At 37.5% G+C, this 16581-nt stretch overlaps 1 protein-coding gene across 1 annotated transcript in view; it reads right to left on the reverse strand.

Moving 5' to 3' along the window:
* GABRG2 (gamma-aminobutyric acid type A receptor subunit gamma2) overlaps nucleotides 1–16581 on the reverse strand; it is a 286835-nt gene that overhangs the window by 55920 nt on the left and 214334 nt on the right. The window lies entirely within an intron of this gene.

The following is a 16581-nucleotide window of genomic DNA, read 5'->3' on the forward strand; positions in this document are numbered from 1 at the left end:
CGCCATCTTGGATGATGTCATTTAAAGGAACCTTCATTCTTCAAGAGGAGTCAAAAGAAGAGGATGCTCTGTGCCGGATGTCTTGAAGATGGAGCCGCTCCGCGTCGGAAGGATGAAGAAAGAAGATGCCATCTGGATGAAGACTTCTGCCCGCCTTGAGGACAACTTCTTGCCGCTTGAATGAAGACTTCTCCTGGCTTCGTTGAGGACTTCTTGCCGCTTTGATGAGGACTTCTGCCCACTTGGATGAGGATGGATGGCCAGTCTTCAAAAACTGTAAGTGGATCTTAGGGACTTTGGGCACCAAAAAGGAGCTAAATGTCCTTTTAAGGGCAATGTCCATCCAAATGCCCTTTTCAGGGCAATGGGGAGCTTAGATTTTTGAGGTAGGTTTTTTTTTGGGTGGGGGGGGGTTGGTTGTGTGGGTGGTGGGTTTTACTCTTGAGGGGTTGTTTGTATTTTTTTTACATGTAAAAGAACTGATTTATTTGGGGCAATTCCCTGCAAAAGACCCTTTTAAGGGCAATTGGCAGTTTAGTTTAGGCTAGCGTTTTTTTTATTTTGGAGGGGCTTTTTTATTTTGATAGGGCTATTATATTAGGTTTAATTAGTTTAAATATTTGATCATTTCTTTTTTCTTTTTTGTAATTTAGTTAATTGTATTTAATTAATGTAATTTATTTAATTTTAGTGTAATGTTAGGTGTTAGTGTAAGACAGGTTAGGTTTTATTTTGCAGGTAAATTTGTATTTATTTTAACTAGGTAGTTAGTAAATAGTAAATAACTATGTACTAACTAATCTACCTAGTTAAAATAAATACAAACTTAGCTGTGAAATAAAAATAAAACCTAACAAAGCTACAATGTAACTATTAGTTATATTGTAGCTAGCTTAGGGTTTATTTTATAGGTAACTATTTAGTTTTAAATAGGAATTATTTAGTTAATGATAGTAATTTTTATTTAGATTTATTTTAATTATATTTAAGTTAGGGGGTGTTAGGGTTAGGGTTAGACTTAGGGTTAGGTTTAGGGGTTAATATATTTATTTAGTGTTAGTGATGTGGGAGGCCAGAGGTTTAGGGGTTAATAACTTTAGTATAGTGGCGGCGGCGATGTTGGGGGCGGCAGATTAGGGGTTAATACATTTATGTAGGTGGCGGCAACATTGGGAGCGGCAGATTAGGGGTTAATAAGTGTAATGTAGGTGTCTGCGATGTCGGGGGCAGCAGATTAGGGGTGTTTAGACTCGGGGTTTATGTTAGGGTGTTAGGTGTAAACATAAATTTTCTTTCCCCATAGGAATCAATGGGGCTGCGTTACAGAGTTTTACGCAGGTGTTAGCCCTTTCTTTAGCCGGCTCTCCCCATTGATGTCTATGGGGAAATCGTGCACGAGCACATAAAACCAGTTCAAAGCAGCGCTGGTATTTGTGTGCAGTTTGGTGCTCAACTCAACCATATTGCCCGCTAACGCAGGTTTTTGGAATAATAGCAGCGCTATTAAAGGTGAGCGGTGGAAATAACTTGCAAGTTATTACTGAGCTGCTCATAACGCAAAACTCGTAATCTGGCCGATAGTTATTTGGCATGTGATAAATTTTGGAGAAACTGAATGACTGAATGAATACATTTTCACAGGGCCAGACTGGGAATAAAAAGCAGCACTGTATAATTTGGAGACAAGCCCTACTTTCCGTTGACTCAGTATAATGTGCACACCCCATTTTTCTCAAAGAAGAGTACTGGTATACTCCTTCCACCAATATTTTATATCAGAATTATATTATATTAGTTTTTATAAAAAAGTGCCAAATTGTGGATATATAGGCACCCTCTAACACAAGTGCATTTTGCAACCCCAGCTGCTGCAGCCCACTGGGAAATCTCCTTGTATCTTGGTAGGCGAATTCAGCCTTGCATTTTCATATTTATTTATTAGTTTTTTTAGCTAATAAATACAGATGCATTTTGCAAATAAATAAGAAAAAAATATTTTTGCACGTCTACTGATTATTATCCTAATCTTGTCTAAGACATCTGATAATATGGATGCTCAGTAACATAAAATACATAAAAATAAATAGCTGATAAAGAGAACAGTCATTTTTTTATATTAACCCAAGTAAAAGGAATTCATCTGAGGATTACATCTCTATGTACTGTAGACAGAAAGAATTGTGGAGGCAGTTAAGATATCATTATTTGTCACACATACTCTTTCTAAATTGTTCAGTTTGCAATTTGAATCAGTGACTATTGTATTTCACAGTGACCATAAGGTCAACGCAAAAGAAGTCTGAAAGGTGGACAAAAAACCCCAATTATAGTCAAAATGTTGAAACTACAGTGTAAAGTAATGGTCCACCAAGAACACAAAATAATTGTCATACACATGATGTTGCTTACAACACAGGCTTATTCAGTGGAAACATCTATTTGTAACAACTATTTATTTATTTTTTATCTAGAAAACTTAAAGCTCCAAGACATAAATATCCAAAGTTGTTAGTTCGCTAAACTTAAATTCTTTTTTTATGACCGGTTTCCTACAATCTTGTAGTAAACAAAAGAACATACTGTACATTTATATAAAATACAAAATGAGTTTGAGGTTTTATTATGTTCCCAATTGCCTCAATCAAAACTGCAAAAATAGTACACACTGCTTTTCATATAACTGTATGTAATTGATACTACTATAAAGAAGAATATGCATAGCTACTGATCTAAAAATATGTATAATACCTTTTAAAAACTTACTTAGAAGCTCCCAGTTAATCATTTTTGATGAGGTAGTCTGGGAGACCCACTCAAAGGGCTGGGTAAACAAAAAGAGCAGACACGTCCCACCTCCCCCCTTCCATCTATATGGAAAGACACATAACATAAACAGGAGCTTGCAGGAGTCTGTAAACATGTGTATACATCTGGCACTGTGAGGCTTGGTTAAGGGTCTGAAAATCAGCACAATGTTCTTAAAAAATAAGCAAGACTATAATTTTTTATTAAAATACTACCAGATGGGATATATAAATGGATCATCTACAAAACAATATGCAAAGAAAAATCCCTTTAAGAAAGTAGAATAATAGACAATGTTTCAAACTAAATGCCCGTAGTCAGACTTATGAAGATTTATTGAGGAAACGGTGCAGTTTCTCCTTAGCCATGCACACTTGTGAAGACATTTTTACTGGTGCAGGATCTATCTGTTTTGTCGAGCAAAACTGCAGGCAGTGAATATCAAACATATGTACCTAAATAGTGTGACAAACTGCTTTGAACCATTAATCTGATGATAATCATAATCAGTGAAAAAATCAAATAAATAAAAGCACAAATACCCTTTTTAATTCTCTAAAATCTGAATCAAATAATAAATGCACCTAAAAAATAAACAGCCAAAGCTTTAACTTGACTATTGTGAGTTAGATTACAAGTGGCATGTTATTGATAACTTTGGTCGCAATAACCAATATTGCAACCATGCTAACTTGTGCTTCAGATTTGCGCAAGTGAAGACAGAGTGTATGTGTAAGAGTTAAAAAAAAAAATGCACCAAACACAACATAAATACATCAAAATAAAGTGTTATACACTTATATACATATCTGATAAAAATGTATATAAATATTTTTTTTGATAAGGGTAAAAAGGCATTTATATAACAAGGTGTTTGAATGTAAATTGATATATAGTGTGTGTGTGTATATATATATATATATATATATATATATATATATATATATATATATATATATATATATGTGTGTGTGTGTCTAAATATGTGTATGGGTGTATATATACTGTATGTCTATATATTTGCACATACATGTGTATTATGTGTTTATACATGTATATGTGTCTATACATACATATTTGCATATATAAACACATATATACACATGTATAGACATATATAATCACTTTGGCGCCCATTCCACTGCATTTTTAATCAATATTTGTGACATGGTGCATTATCCTGCTGGAAGTAGTCATCAGAAGATGGGTACACTGTAGTCATAAAGGGATGGACATGGTCAGCAACAATACTCAGGTAGGCCGTGGCATTTAAGCAATGCTCAATTGATACTAAGGGGCCCAAAGTGTGCCAAGAAAATATCACTCACACCATTACACCACCTCCAAAAGCCTGAACCGTTGATACAAGGCAGGATGGATCCATGCTTTCATGTTGTTTATGCCAAATTTAGACCTTATTATCTGAATATCCAAGCTGAAATCGAGACTCATCAGACCAGGCAACGTTTTTCCCATCTTCTATTGTCTAGTTTTGGTGTGCCTGTGGGAATTGTAGCCTCAGTTTCCTGTTCTTAGCTGACAGGAGTGTCACCCGGTGTGGTCTTCTGCTGATGTAGCTCATCTGCATTAAGGTTCGACATGTTGAACATTTAGAGATGGTATTCTGCATACGTTGGTTGTAACAAGTGGTTATTTGAGTTACTTTTGCCTTTCTATCATCTCAAACCAGTCTGCCCAATCTCCTCTGACCTCTGACATCAACAAGGCATTGTCATCCACACAACTGCCGCTCACTGGATATTTTCTCTTTTGCGGACCATTCTCTGTAAACCCTAGAGATGGTTGTGCGTGAAAATCTCAGTAGATCAGCAGTTTTTTTTAAATATTTAGACGAGCCCGTCTGGCACTAACAACCATGCCACGTTCAAAGTCACATAAATCTCTTTTCTTCCCCATTCTGATGCTCGGTTTGAACTTTAGCAAGTCATCTTCACCACGTCTAGATGCCTAAATGCATTGAGTTGCTGCCATGTGATTGGCTGATTTACAATTTGTGTTACCAAACAATTGAACAGGTATACCTAATAAAGTGGCCGGTGAGTGTATGTATTTATATATATATATATATATATATATATATATATATATATATATATATAAAACTGTATATTTATATAGATAAATGGGTATAGATATACTGTTTATTTTACAAGAACATTATCTGATATATAGAAATATAAATTTAAAAATAAAAAGAACAATTTCTTATATGTAAAGAACATTGGAATGTAAAGTGTTCATAACCTGGTCATGGTAGCGCTTGAGCAATAAGTGTCTAACACCTAGATTACGAGTCTTGCGTTGCAGCTTTTAACGCTGAAAAAATTGCAATTTCAGCCATTGGGAGTTGTGTCAGTATAGCTATATGGCAAGCATTTTAGCATGTAACGCAATGTCAATCCCGCACTCAAAAAAATTATGTTTTTGCGTGGGATTTCCATAGTGCCAATATTACAGGTTGTGCGGCGAGGCTAAAATGCTTGCATTACAGCCTATACCGACACGATCCATACCGCCATTTGAAAGCAGTAGTAGTTATGGATTTTGTGTAACAAAAATGTTTTGCAAAACTCATAACTTATGTGTTACCAAGTACACTAACACCCATAAACCACCTATTAACCCCTAAACCACCACCCTCCCGCATCGCAAACACTATATTAAACCTATTAACCCCTAATCTGCCGCCCACCCACATCGCGACTATTCAATAAATTTATTAACCCCTAATCTGCCGCCACCCACATCGCCAACATTATTTAAAAAATAACCCCTATTTCCCACACCCTGACATTGCCGCCACTAAATAAAGTTATTAACCCCTAAACCTCCGGCCTCCTACATCTCCGCCACTAAATAAACCTATTAACCCCTAAACCGCCGGCCTCCCACATCGCAAGACACTAACTTAAACTATTAACCCCTAAACCTAACACCCTCCTAACTTTAAATTAAGATTATAATATCTATTTAAATAAATAAAAACTTACCTGTGAAATAAATATAAACCTAACATTAAACTATAAATTAACCTAACATAACTAATCTAATAAAATAAAAAATACTACCAATTAAAATATCTAAATTACAAATTTAAAAAAACCTAACACACACACACAAAAAAAAATAATCTAAATTATAACTAAAACAAAAACAAAACCTACGAAAAATTTAAATAATCTAAGTTTACCAAAAATAATTTACACTAAAATCACGAAAAATAAAAAACACTAAGATTGAAAAATTAAAATAAACAAAATTATTAAAAATAAAAACAATTACACCTAATCTGATAGCCCTAGAAAAAATAAAAACACCCCCTAGCCTACAATAAACTTCCAATAGCAATTAAAAGGGCCTTTTGTAGGGCATTGCCCTAAAGAAATCAGCTCTTTTACCTGTAAAAAAAATACAAAGTCCCCCTAACAGTAAAATCCACCACCCAACCAACCCCCCCAAAATCCAACCAACCCCCCCAAAATAAAAAAATCTAACTCTAAAAAAAACTAAGCTACCCATTGCCCCTAAAGGGACATTTGTATGGGCATTGACCTTAAAAGGGCATTTAGCTCTATTTCAAAGCCCAAACCCTAATCTTAAACCCCCCCCCAAAAAAAAAGAAAAACTAACACTAATCCCAGAAAATCTACTCACAGTTTCTGAAGTCCGGACATCCATCTCCATCCAGGCGGCGAGGTCTTCATCCAGGCGGCAAGGTTTTCATCCATCCCGGGGGCATATTCTATCTTCATCCTGGCAGTTGTGTATTAGAGCCATCCTGAAAGCTGATGCCATCTTGCACAGAGCGTCCTCTTCATATAGTTGCGGCCGTACACTGAAGTTGAATGCAAGGTAGCCATTTCAAAATGGTGTACATTGCATTCCTATTGATTGATTTGGTTCTTCAAATTCAAGTCAGCCAATAGGACGAGAGTTACTTAAATCCTATTGGCTGATTTAAATAACCAATAGGATTTAGGTAGCTCCCATCCTATTGGCTGTTTGAATAGCCAATAAGATTTCAGAAGCTCTCATCCTATTGAATGATTTGAATTTGAAGAATCAAATCAGCCAATAGGAATGCAAGGTATGCCATTTTGAAATGGCTACCTTGCATTCAACTTCAGTGTACGGCGGCAACCGTATGAAGAGGACGCTCCACTCAGGATGGCATCGGCTTCCATAATGGCTCTGCTCCGCGCAACTGGGATGAAGATAGAAGACACCCCCAGGATGGATGAAGACTTCGCCGTCTGGATGAAGACCTTTGCCTGGATGAAGATGGATGTCTGGACTTCAGAAACCGTGAGTAGATATTCTGGAGTTAGTGTTAGTTTAGTTTTTTTTTTTTTTTGGGGGTGTTTTTTTTTAAGATTAGGGTTTAGGCTTTGAAAAAGAGCTGAATGCCATTTTAAGGGCAATGCAAAAGAGCTAAATGCCCTTTACAGGGCAATGCCCATACAAATGCCCCTTTAGGGGCAATGGGTAGCTCAGGTTTTCTTTTGAGTTAGGTTTTTTTTAATTTGGGGGGTTGGTTGGGTGGTGGGTTTTACTGTTGGGGGACATTGTATTTTTTTAAAGGTAAAAGAGCTGTTTTTTTTAGGGCAATGACCTACAAAAGGCCCTTTTAAGGGCTATATGCAGTTTATTGTAGGCTAGGGGGTGTTTTTATTTTGGGGGCTTTTTTATTTTTATAGGTCTATTAGATTAGGTGTAATTGTTTTTATTTTTTTGTAATCTTAGTGTTTTTATTTTTTGTGATTTTAATGTTAATTATTTTTGGTATACTTAGATTATTTAATTTTTTTTAGGATTTTTTTTTAGTTGTAATATAGATTTTTAATTTTTTTTCATAGTGTTAGGTTTTTTTAAAATTTGTAATTTAGATATTTTAATTGGTAGTATTTTTTAATTTTTTATATTTTATTTCTTTTATTGGGTTTTCAAATAAACATACAAAGGAAAAAAAATAAAATCAATTTTCAACATGTCAAAGTTGATGTGTTAGTAACATGGTATCGTGTTCATTTATAAACAGATATGATCCAAGACAATATTTTCAATCATATAGCCGCATTTGTTACCATTATAAACCAGACGAGGTTACACAGATTATCACTCAAGGCGTTTGGCTAAAGTGTTAAAGTCCAGGATCTTTCTTTTGCTCCACAGTTCATCTAATATGTGTATCAACTGTATTATACTTACACATATATATCAACCCTATCACAAACATAGTCTCAAAAGAGGGCACACATATAAAATACGTAGTCAAACATGTAAACCAGGAATCAATATACTACATGACAAGTTAAATACTCCTCTGAGGAGGGGAGGATGCTAACCAAATGGTGCATGTGAACTTGCTTTCAATTTAGCTTACAGTGTCTCGTATGTATGCTGTTATTTGTATCAATGTTTTATATCTCATGGAATCACCCTCCTGCTATATAGGTATTGTTCCCACAAAAACACCATATCATGGTAGAAGTCTAGGCGACCCATCCTAAAATAGTATAAACTCTCCAATAATAAAGTATCCTTTACTAGATCAAGCCAATTAGTAATTGTGGGCGGCTGTGCTTTCTTCCAAAACCTAGGGATGAGTCTTTTTGCTGCATTTAATAAAATTTGATAAAGGATTTTCCTGATTTTACAGGGAATATGTGGGTTGGCGTTAAACAAAACCCCTTCTGGAGAGAGGACTAGGGCATACCCAGTGATTTTCCAAATTTGTTCAAAAACTTGTACCCAGTATGTGTTTATTATATCACATTCCCACCAAATATGGTGCATTGTACCCTCTTGATCACACCCTCGCCAACATTAATTGCTAGCATTTGTAAACATGTACTTTAATTTGCTGGGAGTTAAGTACCACCTAGTGAGAATTTTGATATTTGTTTCAAGCGCTGCTGCTGAGTGTGCTGATTTAACAGTCGCCTGGAACCATGAGTTCCATTGTTTGTGGGATATGTTTTTCCCCATCTCTTTTTCCCATCTATATGTATAATTTGGTTTAGATGGGTAGTGTGATCTAATAATATCTTTGTACATAATAGAGATAACTTTTTTGGGGGTCTGCTGTGACGTACATAAGAGTTCGAATGTTGTGCGAGTTCTAGACATATCCTGTGTGTATTTGTGCGTGGAGAGGTAGTGACGTACTTGATGATAGACAAACCAGGATTGGAATTGATCGAAACCTTGTGATATCAACTCGTCTCTTTGTAGTAGCCACCCTTTTCCCATTAACCCAAACACAGGTAGATGGTCTAATAATTTTATAGGAGCATTTATATATTGCTTCTTTCCCAATAAGTCAAGCTGAAGCTCTTTATTTGGGGTAAGTATTGTCAGTGGGGAGTAGTTTGATGTTATACGCTTATGTGTGTTACGTATATTTTTAACCAATTTGACCAAGTTTCTTTAATAATTGGGTAATCTGCAATTTTTTCTGATGGGGGTTTCTGTGGGGCCCAGCACATATTTCACCTAATTGGGGGACGCCCAACAATTGAAATTCTAGTTGAACACATCTCTTGTAGGAATCATTTCCTTGTCTGCACTAATCCACTACTTTATTTAAAATGATCGCCAGCTTGTAGAAATGCAGGTTTGGTACCCCTAAGCCGCCTTCCTCCCTACGTCTGTAGAGTATATTTTTGGCCAATCTTGGTGGCCTGCGATGCCAGATATAGGTATCAATGATAGCTTGTAATTTACAGATATCTGTTGCTATTCCCGATATCGGCAATGCCTGCATGACATATAGGGCCTTCGGTAATAAAGTCATTTTGGCGGCTGCCATTCTCCCCAACCAAGAGATATTCTTCTTTGGAAGCCAGGAGGATGTCAAATGCTGATATTCCTCCAGCAGACGTCCATAATTAAATTTTCGTAAATTCTCATGCTCACGAGAAATGAAAATTCCTAAATATTTCAACGCTTGGGTCTGAAATTTATAAGGGAATGTTTGTTGGATCTCCATCACTTCTGTTTCTGAAAGATTAATTGGGTATAATTCTGATTTGTTAGTATTTATCAGGAAGTTTGACACCTCACTGAAGGCATGCAATTCATGTTGAACATTAGTAAGGGAGGCTAGTGGGTCTGTTAGAGTCATCAGAATATCATCGGCAAACATTGCCAGTTTATACGTATCATCTTGAATGTTTATGCCTTTTATGTTTTGGTGTTCGTGTAATTTTACAGCTAATGGTTCTAAGGACAGTATGAAGAGAATGGGGGAAAGTGGGCAGCTTTGTCTCGTGCCGTTCCGAATTTCGAAATGGTCAGATAGCGTTCCATTGTCCCGAATTTGAGCAGAAGGGTTAGAATATAAAGCGAATATTTTTTGAATGAATGTGTTGGGGAAGCCAAATTTCTGAAGAGTAGTTTGTAGGAAAACCCAGTCCAGCCTGTCAAACACCTTTTTGGCATCAGTTGACAGGTACACTAAGGGTGTCTTTGAATTTTTAATGAATTCCAGTAAATTTAGTACTTTGCATACATTATCTTTGGCCTCTCTCTGTGGCACGAAACCGACCTGATCATAGTGGATTAGGTTTGGCAAAAAATTATTAACCCTATTTGCTTTTATTTTGGCATATATCTTGAGGTCTACATTTAACAAAGAAATGGGCCTAAAATTTGCTGGGGTTTCTGTTTTTTTACCGGGTTTGGGGAGTACTGAAATATGGGCTTGTAACATGGTGTTGGGGAAAGTTATGGATTCCGATATATGATTAAACAGAGTGAGCAAATGTGGTACAAGTTGGGCCTTGAATACTTTATAATATCGGTTGCTAAAGCCATCAGGGCCTGTGCCCTTCTCCGGCTTCAGCTCTGTTATGGCTTCTAATATTTTTCTCTTCGAGATCGGGGCTTCTAGCAATGATGCCTCGCTATCAGTGATCCTAGGGAGGGTTATAGTGTCTAGATATTCCTCACATTTTGACTGATGAGAGGTGTGTGATCTGTTAGGGTATAGGTTGTAAAGTCTATGATAGAAATGTTTAAAGGACTCACCAATAGACCTTGTCTCTTCTATTGAGGTATTGTGTGTTTTTTGAGGGAGTGGATATAAGAGCTGGCATGCTGTTTTTTTAATGCCCTGGCTAAAAGTTTTCCTGTTCTATTTCCCTCCCCATAATACTTTTGCTTTATATATAATTGATGTCTCTGTGATTCAATTTGTAGATGTTTATTTAATTCTTCTCTTTTCCCCTGAAAGTTATTGGCTAGAACTCGATCTTCGGGATGAAGCTTCAATGCTAGATCAGCTTCTATTACCTCCTGGGCCAATTTAATGTATTCTTTGAGAGATTGTTTACGTTTAAAGGCTTTGAGTTTAATAAACTCACCTCTAATATAAGCTTTATGTGCCTCCCAAACCATTGCGGGACGGACAGCTATGGTATTGTTAAGAGTGAAGTAAGTGTCTAAGTGTTTAGCAAATGACTACACAGTTTTTGAATCAGTTAGAAGTGAGTTGTCTAGTCGCCATGAGAAAGGTCTAGTAGGGGCAGATGGCCATGAGAGTTCGCATTCCACCAGTGAGTGGTCTGACCATACTGTGTGTTTGATATTGGCAGTTTTGGTTAATGATAGAGCAATATGGTCAACTAATATATAATCCAGCCTTGAATAACTTTTTTGTGGATTCGAGAAGAATGTATAATCTCTTGTTTGTGGGTGAGTGTATCTCCATGTGTCATGGAGTGTCAGTTTCTTAATATCCCTCCATATGGAGCTCAGCATTTTATGATTTTGTCGGGTGGCGGGATTGGAGCTATCTAGATCTGGTACCAGGGGGAAATTTAAGTCTCCCGCAACTATCAAGGGGCCTTTAGCTAGGTCTGCTATTCTGTTGGCAATGCGAGATAGGAATCGGTCTTGTCCAACGTTGGGACAATATAAGTTTACAATAGTCACTGGTTTGCCGAACATCAAGCCCATTATGCCCAAATATCTACCATCTTTGCCTCTGTCAATGAGTTGGGGCTTAAAGGGGATTGACTTGTGTATTAATATACTGACACCATTAATCTTTTTCCGTGTGTTTGTACTGTGAAAGTGTTGTGAAAACTGAGAAGAGAAAAATCCAGGCACTCCTCCAGATCTAAAATGAGTCTCCTGCACTAAAAGTATTTCCCCCCCTCTCCCACGAAGGTCCCTGATAGCCATATTCCTCTTATTAGGGCTATTAAATCCTCTCACATTTTGGGTGATAATATGTATAGATTTTGTGTTAGAATTTGTCATAGTACTCACTTTGTCCTATCTTTAGACTCTTGTGTTTGCGTGACTGTGGAAAACTTTTCATGAAATGACCACTAACATAATTCACAATTTTCATGCTGACATATTCCCAGTAACAATATATTAGTAAATAGGTGAAAAAAATACAAATAATGCAAGCATGGCACAACTGGTGCAAAAAAGAAAAACAAAAAACAGTATTCTTTTTTTTCAAAAGGGAAGAACACAAACCCCTGTTGAGCTTCAAATTTCTATCTCAAAACTCTGTATATGCAGAGCACCTACTATCTAGAGTATGCACACATATCAGAGGACACACTACAGACAATGCATATATAAGAAATTTCAACATCATTGTGATATAAACACACATCAACAAACATAGCAAAAGGCCAACCTCAATTAAGTATGTTACCTCATACCACTCTTCTCATGGCTGTGCCTACACTGACAGTAGGTAGTAGACTTCGCCCCCGGTTTCATCCATTGAGCTCCGTCCACCGCAGCCCCCCCATCATAAAATTCCGGGGTGGGCCAGGGCAGGCGGGCCCCAAGCATCAGGGGTACGGCTGGGCCACGCAACAGTCACTGTTAGGAGAGCGTTCAAGGTTAACTGTCCCAGAGATAAAGGAATCACTTTCCCAAAGTGTTTACGTGTCCAGAGCCCTGGACTTCAGTGTTAATAGATTTTGCTGGGACCTTCTTCCACACAGCTCTCTGAGGGAGTGGTGGTGCAGGGCTGGCTTCCTTCCTTGCAGCTCCGTGTATCTCATCCTGCGGTGATGGTGGTGTGATTTCCAAGTCTTTACAGACCCTCAGAATGTCCTCTGTAGTGCTGCAGATTAATCTTCTACCTTTCCATGGTATTTGTAGATTAAATGGGTGTCCCCACCTATATGGAATGTTGCGTTGTCTCAACTTGGCGGTAAAGCATTTAAATTATCTTCTTTTCTGCAGCGTTCTGGGCGTCAGATCTTCGTATAGTTGAATGGGTTCTGCTCTAAACTTGAGTGGATATTTCTGCCTCGCTTTCTTCATTATCTCCTCTTTAATCTGGTAGCTTGTGATTTTAACAATAACATCCCTTGGGGGCTGGTCTCCCAGAGGTTTTGCCCGCAATGCCCTAGGAAATCTATCCAATGCTATAGTGGCTTCAGGATCAACTCCCATAATGTGTGTAAATAGACCTTGTATATAATCTTCCAGCTCTGTTGGTGTTATAGTCTCTGGTATTCCCCTAATCCTAATGTTGCTGCGGCGACTTCTATTTTCCAAATCATCCAATTTGTTCTCCATTTGTAGTATAAAGTCATCTTGTGCTGCAACCTTAGATAGAAGGAAAGTTATATTTGAATTGGTGAGGTCTGAGTCATCTTCCAACTTCTCTACCCTTTGGCCCATATCTGAAAGATCTTTTTTAATCTCAGAGATCTCTTCCCTAATGCACTGTTTGACTTGACAGATTAAAGTAGAAAAGTCTTTTTTAGAAGGTAAGGAGTCTAATAGGGCCTTGGGGACTGAAAGGGCAGAGTCTGGGCAGTCTTCCTCTGATTCAGATGAGGGGGAAGAGACATCAGTTCTAATATCTTGTGGGGTTGTCAATTTTTTAGTTGATGTATCTAGGTGTTTAAAAAAAATGTTCACAGAGGGATTTGCAATGCCTTGTTTTTCAGCTGCCTTCTCTGGTTTGCTGCCTTTTTTAGGAGACATGATGGTTGTTGTGTTAAAGGTATAGAACCACTATGTTGTGATAAGCTGACCAATTAGGAGTGATGTAGTAAAGTGAGGCCAACTTCTAAAGTTCATCAAAACCACAAATCATTAATAAAAGTAGATTTTGTCGCTTTTATTTTGTAAATTTTACCCCTGGCAACATAACTGAGGTTATATCCTGGATTCAGGGGAACCATGCAGGTCTATAACAATGTGCAGCGTCTTTTTTACTGCTGCTGTTGGCTCTACAAATAGTGTCAGCTGCAGTGGAGGTGATATTATTTGCCCTGCATTGATATTTTCACGTTCAGTTACATCTCACTTGCTCATAATTCATAGCGTTGGGCGCCATGTGCTGCGTCCTGTGGAGCAAGATGGCGGCTATATCCATTTATCTATTATATATTTCATGGGCTTACTGGCTCCCCATCCCAGCCCCAACACAACCGGGTGTGTGGATCTCACCTTATTTAAGGTCTGTGTTACCGCCGGGTTAGCTGGGTTTGAAGCGATCACATCCGACCGTTTACTGTGGGCCACGTGTATGTCCCGCAGATGAGTTGCAGGTCTGAGCTGTAAAAAGTCACACCTCTGCTATCTGTTTCCCATCCGGTATGGCCGCAGGCTAGGTGTGTGGATCCAGATGTGCTGAAGCAGCATTTGGAGTAAATTAGGGCTAGGTGCACATACATTTAAGTTAGCTTTGCCCTACAGGGAGAACAGAGCTCACAAATGTGCAGCCGTCTTCATTGAGCACTGGCTCCGCCCCCTCAGTATTTTTTTATTTTATTAGATTAGGTTAATTTATAGTTTAATGTTTGGTTAATTTATAGTTTAATGTTAGGTTTATATTTATTTCACAGGTAAGTTTTTATTTATTTAACTAGAGTTAGATTGTAATTTTAATTTAAAGTTAGGGGGGTGTTATGTTTAGGGGTTAATAGTTTATTTTAGTGTTTTGCGATGTGTAGGGGCCGACATCTTAGGGGTTAATAGGTGTATTTAGTGGCAGAGATGTGGGAGGCCGGAGGTTTAGAGGTTAATAACTTTATTTAGTGGCGGCGATGTTGGGGAGTGGCAGAATAGGGGTTAATAGCTTTTATTAGTGGCGGGGTTAATAACTTTATTATAGTGGCAGTGATGTCGGGGAGTGGAGGAATAGGGGATAATAACGTTATTATAGTGTCGGCGATGTTTGGAACAGCGGAATAGGGTTTAATAACTTCTATTAGTGTTGGCGATGTCGGGGGCGGCAGATTAGAGGTTAATAACTTTATTATAGTGGCGGCAAAGTTGGGGGCAGAGGATTAGGGGTGTTTAACTTTCTTTTCCCCATAGACGTCAATGGGGCTGCATTACGGTGTCTGGTATTCCGCACTTCAGGTGTTAGTTTTTTTTCTAACACTCTCTCCTTATTGATGTCTATGGGGGAAAGCATGCACGAGCACGTCAAAGCAGCCCTTGGAGTTTGTGCGGTATTGAGCTTATCGACACCATATTGCACACACAAGGAGGCTTTTCAGAAACTCGTAATGGCAGCGCTATGGAGGGTGAAATAATGAAACTTGTGTTTGTCGTTTCGCACCCTGTTTAGCGCAAAACTCGTATTCTAGGTGTTAGTTTATTTTTCTCTTTTTTTTTTTAAGCATGCACCAATAAAGTCTATGGGGAGAAGAAGTTAGCATGCATTGGGTTTCAAACACAAACAATTTACTTTCAACTTGTAATACGCATGCTAACACGTCCATGTTCATAGTTACACTTTACTGCCACTTGTAACCTGACCCTATGTTAATCTAACAATAAAAGTTCAATGACTGCTAAATAATAAGGTTGTCTCCATCCCTTCAGATACTGGCTCAGAATAACTCGGTTACTGACATGAACTGACATACAATGGCCCTTTTACACATTGATGTTGCATTATTGTTTCTTCAACTATAGTCCTTGAATAATGTGTAAGAGAAATTATAATTTACATGTGTGAAATTAACCAATTGTAATCCAAATCCTTCCTGATAACTGAAAACAATATAAATACCATTTGCATATAGGCAGAATGGGTATTTTGGGCATCTTTTCTTCATGATTATATTGACAATATTTTAAAAGTATATTTTGTACTTTTACCAATTATTAATTGAGAAAGCACAGTTTTCCAGTTTGCCAAGAAATACATCTGAAATAAAGAAATAAGACTAAGGTTTCTATTAGAAGGAAGTGGCTGCAATTTATCTTCTAAAACTGTTCTCATAATGAAACTCTTAAAATGCTAAGTGAAAAAGTTTCCTCCATTGCAACAATGAAACTGCAAAAATGCTGCTAAAACTGAAAAAAACACCCACACTATGTTGAAAGGGTTTTGTCTGAACAATTTCTATTACTGTTACTAGATTGTGACAAGAAGTTTGGGGTATTTTAAGTCACAGCTTTTAAAAATACAATTATTGTGTCTTCTACTTTTTTTTAAAAACCTGTCATCTCGCTCACAAACAAAGAAGGCAGACCGACAACAGGTGAAATCCTAGCCACAAAGGCACAGTACAATTTGAAATCCTGGTTACAAGAGCAAGGTTCAATTTAAAATTCTGGCCACAAGAGCAAGGTTCAATTTGAAATCTTAGTCACAAAGGTGAGGCACATTTTGAAATCTCAATCATGAAGGCATGTTCCATTTGAAATCTGGCCATTCAGATGTAATTCCATTTAGCATGACTTTTGGTCTGAAACTGTCAAACATGGCAATGCAAGTGTGAATTAGAAACAAACATTTACTGA

This window comes from Bombina bombina, chromosome 6, assembly GCF_027579735.1.
Source record: "Bombina bombina isolate aBomBom1 chromosome 6, aBomBom1.pri, whole genome shotgun sequence".
NCBI lineage: Eukaryota > Metazoa > Chordata > Amphibia > Anura > Bombinatoridae > Bombina > Bombina bombina.